The sequence below is a fragment of the Myxocyprinus asiaticus genome, chromosome 13, assembly GCF_019703515.2.
Source record: "Myxocyprinus asiaticus isolate MX2 ecotype Aquarium Trade chromosome 13, UBuf_Myxa_2, whole genome shotgun sequence".
Taxonomy (NCBI): Eukaryota; Metazoa; Chordata; class Actinopteri; order Cypriniformes; family Catostomidae; genus Myxocyprinus; species Myxocyprinus asiaticus.
The window spans coordinates 36,415,520-36,424,289 of record NC_059356.1 but is presented as its reverse complement, the minus strand read 5'-3'; the positions used below and the strand labels follow the sequence as shown (position 1 = coordinate 36,424,289).

The 8,770-nt window shown below is 39.3% G+C and overlaps 1 protein-coding gene across 1 annotated transcript in view; it reads left to right on the top strand.

Annotated features, from left to right (window-relative positions):
• Positions 1-542: 542 nt before the first annotated feature.
• LOC127450892 (double C2-like domain-containing protein alpha) overlaps positions 543-8,770 on the top strand; it is a 55,879-nt gene continuing 47,651 nt past the window's right edge. The window contains exons 1-2 of the mRNA XM_051715346.1: positions 543-4,166; positions 5,537-6,240. The gene's annotated coding sequence lies outside the window, so the exon portion shown is untranslated. The remainder of the gene's footprint in view (positions 4,167-5,536; positions 6,241-8,770) is intronic.

Here is an 8,770-nt window from a genome sequence, read left to right as displayed (position 1 = left end):
ACATTCAGTAGACCAAAAAATAAATAAAATAAAAAATAAAAAAACTCCAACCAACATGAGTTCTGGAAAATCAGATGTTATCCAGGAGCTTTTTACAGTTTTATACCGTTTGTGCCACTGAAGAGACGGAAAGTCTCTCCCTCACAGCCTCTTTGTCATTCCTATTAAAAATCAAAGATGGCATTACTATGAATAAGGTCTATTGGACAAAACTTTGTATACACCCCTGAGTGCAAGATGGTGATATTTTTGGTATTTTGTGTAAATTTTAAATGCTTAAATCTGCTAAAAATGAACTTTGTCAGCTTTTTTTGATTTTATAAAATAAACATGGACTTAAATCCACAAAAGTCTCATTTTGATTTCAAGTGGTCTTTAAAATAATTTCAGATGGCATTCATTTGCAGTTTTGGGAAAGTTACTCCAAAAAGTAATCCACTACAAATGACTAATTACCTCTCTAAAATTGTAATCAAATTATTTAGCTGATTAGTTCATCGTAAAAGTATTTGCATTGCTAATTACATTACTTTTATGTTATTTTCTAAAAAACAAAAGTTCACAGAAAAGTGTCACGGTCCTGTCACTCTGTCAGTCTGGGTTTTTGTCTGACAGGACCATGGCATCATCGTCCCATGTCTGTCTTGTGTTTCGTTGTCTGTCTTTGTGTGAGCGCATGGTTTCGTTTGTATTCCCTGCCGTGTGCTCTTCGGTCTGTCTTGTTTCATGTCTGCAGTATGGTGTCTGGGACTGACTTCCTGTCTGGTTCGGTTTCAGTCTGTGTTGAGATCTGGAAACTTATGCTCCATGTCTGTCTGTTATTGATGTGGGTGCATCACGCTTATGTCATCTTGGCAGCATGCACATGCGTCAATAGTTTATGTCTGTCTCTTGTGAACACGGGTGCGCCTTGCATTGCACTCGTGTTGCTCTGCGTGCCCGGGTTGCGAGCTGTTTTCACGTTGTGCTGAGGTTAGGTCATTTTGGTCTGAGATTTCGGGTTAGTGTGTGGCCGAACTCTTGCACAGGTGTCCTGTCTTGTTTTTGTTGCCTGTTGTATGCGCTCAGGTTTAGTTTAGAGTGAGAATACGTGGCATCGCTTTGCTTGGCGTTGCTACGTATTCTTGCGTCTTGTTTGTCAGTTGGCATGGGCGTATATTGCCTTATTGTCTTGGCGATGTAGGCTCATGCCATTCAGGTGTTTTGTTGTCTTGTGAGAGCAAGTGGCTTTGTTTTGTTTCTGAATCGCCGAGTGTCTCTCTGTCTTACATCATACCCCGCCTCCTTGTTTGCCATAATTAGTTTATTAGTCACACCTGCCCTGTCTTGTTAACCTGTTGATTTCTCTCCCTATTTTAGTCTCCTCATGTTTGCTGTCCAGTACCAGTTCATCTTGTTTCTAGTCTGTGTGCTTATTTGTTCCAGTTGGTCGGTGTCATCAAGTCAGTCTTGTATGTGTTTGGTCTTGTCTCAAGTCAGTCCTGTTCCTTGTTCATTCCCCCATCCCTGCCTGGTTCAGTTGGTCCTGGGTCAAGTTTTTCTCCAGCTTGGATTATGTTATTGTATATATATTATATGTTTGATTTTTTTTCCCCCTTGTGGGAGTTTTGGTTTGGCTTTTCCCCTTTTGGTTATATTAATAAATCCTTTATTTTTGTTTTTTAAATCTGCATTTGGGTCCTGCCTCTGCACTCCTGTCAAAGTCAGGAATGAATTTATATTTGAAAATAATGTTTTTAATATTCTTGTCATGGGGTGCAAGACTTACAGCTGTCACAGAAATGCAAACAGATGTACATATACAAATTTACCTTTTAAATGTAAGATTTTGAGAAATGTTTAACCCTAGTAATGTACTTAAATGTAAGTAATTTAATTGGTGGTCAGTAACTCTATTCTGATTACAAGAATTTTAAATGTGATGCGTCACACTACTTTTAACTTAAAAGTAATTAGACTACAGTTATTGATGAGTTTGTAGTCAGTTTACACCCAACACTGTTCATATACATGCCATTACATTGCTCACGAATTCACAGAAGTCAATGCAGATTTAGAAAAACATGCACAAGTATTATTTGCTTATTATTTGTACTTTAATGCCACTTAGTCATTCTATTCTGCTTCCTGTCTTTTGTTAACCTTCTGGCTCCGTTCTTCCCATATCTTACATTTGTGCTCTTCCTTGCATGATATTTGTACCAAACAAATTATTCATCAATTTCTCTTTCTCTGTCACCACCTGTAACTTGTTTTCTTTCTGCTCACACAGCAATCTGATGGTTAACACTGTTAGGCTGGAATAATAAGACTCAGCCCTATCAGTCTCTAATGGCCATTAATTAATTGAGACGATTACAATCCAGTTTTAATTTCACAGACATTACTGTGCACTGCCCTTAGACCCTTTTGGCTTCTCCTTGCCCTTTTTTTCTCCCAACATCAACATCCACCCACCCCACCCTTTCCCAATTTAAACATCTGAAGATTAGAAGATGCTTTTTTTTTTCATTTTCTTTCTTCCTCTTCTACTTGACAAGACAAGAATTCAAATGCTCAGAGTTCAATTAAATCTCAATGTTAGTAGTTCCTTTTGACTAACAGAGATAAGTGAGAAAGTGAGGAGAATGACATGCATTCTAGTGAACTTCAAAAACAACTGGTAATATTGTGCAACTCATTATCATGGTGACATTTAGGGGACGTGACATCGTCGCTTTGATGTCTGTTAGTATCAATGTCACTGTCACTCAGAAAAACTCTCCTCCATTGCATCGCTCTCTTCTGATCTTTATTTTTATTTTGTACAGCATTGAAACTTACCTTGAATCATCTCTTCATTTCAATCAAATAAAAAGCCTAATCTACTGAGTGTATGAGAAAATCTTTTTTTTTTCTCTGTGCAGAGACAACTTGGTCTCAGTTTTTGGAATCAGTTTCATTTGAAAGCTGGTACAGCAAACTTATTAAAATTTGAAAGGATGAGCTGTTCAGTTATTACAGTAGTTCTTTATGCAGCACATATTTCCAGTTCATTTGTCTCCCTAACGGAAACATTGCATTACAAGAGGAAAGAATCACAACTTTACATTGGCAGGTTTGAGGATATAGAGCAGTCAGTCGGGATTTTAAAAAATGTAATTGAAGATTGGCTTAGACATTTTTACTACATGGGACCCAGCAAAACATTTGGCCATTTTTTTAGCAACATCATAATAATGTTTGGAATAGTGTTGGGTTCAAGTCCACCTTAGTCGAGTCCGAGTCAAGTCAGAGTCTTTAAACAATCGAGTCCGAGTCAAGTCCGTGTTCAAAAGGGGTAGAGTCGGATTCAAGACCGAGTCCATAACAGGCAGAGTCCGAGTCGAGTCCGAATGAATCTGTTGAAGAATCTGGATTAAAATTGTAACTGTAAACTCAACATCAATATTTTAAGCTTATTTTAACCTTCACAACTAAGAAAAACAATTTGTCAATATAAATGCAAAAAAAAAAAAAAGAAATGATTAGTATCCTGCTGAACAAATTTCTGTGGTTTCAGAATGAAAGCATATGCTTTAGGTGTATGAAGACAAAACTGTCCTTCAACACACTTCTTATTGCGTTCTGTTGACATTTCAGTTATTTGTTGCTTTCCCCCTCCACTCAAACATACACCAAAGAAAGTGAAAGCTGTGTTAGTCATTACAACCAGAGTTATTATTATTTCAAATTTTCATTTAGTTTTTATTTCTATTCAATTCAAATTAGTTTAGTTTTATCTAAAATTATGGGTGAAATACATTTAATGTAATTAATTAAAAACTTTTAATGTGTTTTATACATTTAATAAATGGTAATATTAAAACATTTAATAATGCCCATAAAATTTAATACAACAACATAAAATAAAAACAGAAGAGATCAAATACCATTAAAACATTTTTTTTTATATATACTACAGTACCACATTTCACAACTTTCAGTCCTCCAGCTGTGTCTAGGTGTTACCTACTTCCCTAAAGTAAAGATAAAATTTTTGACAAACTCATCTTGGGCTGACGTTTCATTCTTTTCACATTATATTTATTATGGATAATAGGTGAATAGAGACTTCTCCCCTCACTTGTGTTCTTCATTGTATTTTCTAACTTTTTGCCATTGAAACGCAAGTGCCAGCTTTACAGGTAATACACAGAGGTTGCACTACAAATATGTAACGGACTGAGTTGTGCAATTTCCATCATGGTCTATTTCATCCGTCATATTAGTTTAAATGTCCCTGATACGTAGCAAATTTGATTATGTCTCGATATAGTCAACAAAAATATACAAAAACGCGTTCAGTGTGAACGTCCCCTACTAAACTTCAAATGAAAAATGCTTTAATACAACGACCAGGAAGAAGAGAGAAAGGGAGAGAAAAGGCTTAACATGAAAATAGTGTATTTCTCATTGGATTAGTGTCGTTGTTTTGGCAGTAAATAGTGTTTATCTTAAGGGAAATGTAAGAAAATCATATGTTAAGTGTTTTAACTAAACCTGTACTACTGAACTTTTATTTTGAATTAATGCAGTAATGCAGTTTTTCTTGCCTTTCTCTCTCTCTCTCTCTCTCTCTCTCTTCCAGAACGAGCTCTGACGTGCAATAAAATGTAATGGCATGTCATGAATAGGTGCGTTTACTGGTATTTTAAAATCCCAATGTTGGGAAACAATTAACATGCACTCGAATGCTATATGATTTTGACAAAATGTTCTTGCTTCTGACAGAAAACATGACAGAAACCTTGACCGTTTCTGTCAAGTATAACGTCTGTGTAAAGCAACATCCGATATCTCAAACAACTCACGCGAAAGGTGTGTGTGTTTCAGGTCCATTTCTCTCGATTTGTGAACCATTCTCAGCAGTTTGGGTGTGTGACGTTAAAATATGGGACAAACGGCATCCCGTATGGATTTCATATGGAACTTAATTTTTTCCCTTAATTATGTGACGATTCCTTTACAGGACATTTGGCATATTTCATTAATTAATTTTACCTGATACTGTTTCAGCATGAGGGTGACTCTCTCTCTCTCCACTCACTGTCATAAATTCCCTCAGTTGATGATGGCGGCGACAACGGTTGCCAGGGGTGGGGAATGGTAGAATTCAAGTGATAATGCACCAATTACAACAAAGAATCTCCAGTTTCACAAAACAGCATCCAATAAAGTTAAAGAGAAACTAACACAACAGTAGAATATGGACTTCTGAAGCAGCAAAACAAGTGGGTATACCGAGGGTATATGCAAATACTGATCCTTAGTTGTTATATGCAAACAGCCCTGGGAAAAAAGCATACGGTGTATACGTGCGTATGACCCCGACTAAACCACTGCGTCAGACAAATTTTATTGTACGTTACTTGTTGCAATGCTGATAATAGGCATCTGTGGAAGTAGGAGGCGTTATTCAGCACTGGCTTGTGAATGGAGAGCGAGATCGGGAGATGAGAATGCTAAGGATCATCACTTGTCAATGATTGTCTCTAACAGCTGTCTGTCATTGCAGTGAGAGCTGGAGATGGATTAAAAGGCAAGCCAGATGACAGAGATGGAAGAGAGACTCCTGGGGCTGGCTGTCTACTATAGAATATTTGTGCCTAATTATTCGGACGTCACCAGCCCGCTGACTGATCTCACTAGAAAGGGAGCCCCAGACCTGGTCCAGTGGACGAAACCGTGCCAACAGGCTTTTATGCAAGTGAAAGCTGTGCTTTGTGGGTGGGCAGTTGTTAATTTCTGCTGATTTTTCTCTCCCTTTTGTGTTACAGACCGACACGTCGGACAGAGGGTTGGGAGCCGTGTTGTCCCAGCTGGTTGAGGGGGAGGAGCGCCCAGTGCTGTACATCAGTCGGAAGCTTTTGTCGAGAGAGGCAAGGTACAGCACCATTGAGAAGGAGTGTCTGGCCATCAAGTGGGTGATCCTCACCCTTCGCTACTACCTCCTGGGACGGGCTTTAACCCTCTGTTCAGACCATGCCCCGCTCCAGTGGCTCCATTGCATGAAGAATACCAGTGCGCGGATCACCTGTTGGTATCTGGCTCTTCAGCCTTTTAAGTTCGATGTGGTCCACAGGCCGGGGGTGCAAATGGCTGGAGTACTGGGCAGGCCGGGTGGTTCCCGGCCTGAGTCGGGCGATGGGGGTATGTGGAAGTGGGGGCATGGTTGAGCGCCGGCTTGTGAATGGAGAGGGAGATTGGGAGATGAGAACGGTAAGGATCATCACCTGTCAATGATTGTCTCTAACAGCTGTCTGTCATTGCAGTGAGAGTTGGAGATGGACTAAAAGGCGAGCCAGATGACAGAGAGGGAAGAGAGAATTACACAAACCCAGAGACTGTGCGGTTGACAAGGAACATTATATTTCCGTTGAAAAGCATGGATTTGAGTTTTACGCTGAAAATCGTGGTTTTTGAGTTGTGAAAAATAAAGTACCTTTTTGTGTTGGAACTCAACGACACCCACTTCCTGCTGAGTCTGACAGGCGATGTCTGTCTGTATCTAAAAGGTGACTGGTGTTTTTACCTGTAAGGCAGGACTTCCTTTTCTATATCCACCATATTGTGGGTTCTAATTTCTCTAATTTATTTATAAGTGGTCCATCTCGACCTAAACAGTCTCTGGTTACTCTAAAACGTGCACAAGGTCCAGAGCCTATGTGCTCATTGTACAGTAAAAATATACATGAGAGACATGTAAAAAAAGCTTTAAGAGACATACCCCAGCCAGCTTTCACCCTCTTTATAACAGCTCTAAAACAAGCAGTAACATATTGTAGTGTTTTGTTCTGTTATTTAATGTTAACATTGACAGATATGGTCATTCAGAAAATCATGTGATGCTATCCTGTGGTAACAATCAAGCAATATCCATATCACGTTATGAAATATGAATCATAACCACAACAAGAACCAGTCCTACTGTCCCAGCCAGCCAACGTCCCTGTCTTTTGAATTCATAACCTATTTGATTCTTCCTAATAGAAATTCCAATCTTCATTAATCACAAACTAACCCAGGCCTTTTTTAAGTGCCACAGGAATGCTGCCACTTGACCATAACAGCCTCCATCAAATAAAAAGAACCTAATTAGAGCGTTTCAATTAGACAGCGATCCAAGTATGTGAACTGCAGTGCATTCTCCGACAAAGGCTCACGTACCGAGGCTGTGGGGCTGATCAGTACCTTAAGACTGGTTAATTGGTACAGCGGGCCAGTGCGTGTGGCAGGGGGAGGCTTTCTTCACAATGTGCAATCGCTGCTGCAATCTGCCAGGCTCGTCGCTTCGCTTTCATTACATCTGGGCCACCGAGCCTTCTGATCAGTGTGATAGCGGGTTTAAAAGAGTCGTATCAAGAGGGGGATCCAATATAATACATTACAGTCATGTGAAAGAGGCGGAGCAGGCAATGTGATGAGATAAAACATGTAGAATGATAAAAAGAGATGGAATAAAACACAAAATATTCTCTTTCTCTCTATCCCTCTCTCTTACACACATCCATGTATCTACATGTGCCAAAGAGATACAGTAAATCCTCTGGGCAAAGCTGGAATGAATAGGGAGAGAGAGAGAGAAGAGTTGGGGTGTGGGAAGAAGGATGTGGAATGCATAGAAAAAGGAAGGATCAAGCCAGGAGAGACTTGAATGAGGAAAATAATGAGGAAAAACAAAGAATTAAGGAGACCTTCTTTAATCCTACACAGAGAACAGTGAGAGAAGAGAGAGAGAGTTAGAAAGAGAGAGGGTTATGGAGTAAGAAGATCAGTTCAAAAAAATATTTTGTGTACATGTGTGTTAGTGTGATCTGATATTGTGGTCTGTGTGTGAGTGCATGTGTGTTAATTGTGTGTGCAAGTGTCTTAGTGTGTGTCCTAATGTTGTGGCATTTGTGAGTGCATGTGTATTCAAATGTATTCTGATATTGATACTGATGTTGTTGTTGTCAGTGGTGGTGGTGTGTGTGTGTGTGTGTGTGTGTGGTGTGGGGTGGGGTGGGGTGGGGTTTGGGTGGTTTACGAGGGCATTTATTTTGGTTAGGTTTAGGTGAAAAGGGTATTATGCTATAAATGTGGTTTATGAGGACATTTCTAGTGTCCCCATAATTCAAATCACTTAAAAGAACGTACTAAACAATGTTTTTTTGAAAATGTAAAAATGCAGACATTTTTTTGTGAGGGTTAGGTTCAGGGGTAGGGTTAGGGTTAGGGGATAGAATCTATAGTTTGTACAGTATAAAAATCAGTTATGTCTATGGAGAGTTCTCATAAGGATAGCCGGACCAACATGTGTGTGTGTGTGTGTGTGTGTGTGTGTGTGTGTGTGTGTGTGTGTGTGTGTGTGTGTGTGTGTGTGTGTGTGTCTGTGTGTGTGTGAGTATTATAATATTCTGGTGTGCGAGTGTTATTGTGTGTGTTCAGTGCGATCTGATATTGTATTGTGCAAGTATGTGTGTGTGTGTGTGTGTGTGTGTGTGTAGGAGAGTGTGTTCTCATGGATGTATCATTAGGCATCATTAGAGAAAATTATATGGAGGGAGAGAGACAGATGCTGCCCTTGGCACATGTGTCTGTAGTGCTATTAAAGAAAGCCCTTACACCACTGGAACATACCGTGCAATAAAAAGACAGAAACTTTTCACCCAACAAATGAAAATTCTGTCATCTTTTAGTCACCTTCATGTTATTCCAAATCCGTAAGATTTTCTTTCTTCTGTGGAACAGAAAAGGAGATATTATGGAA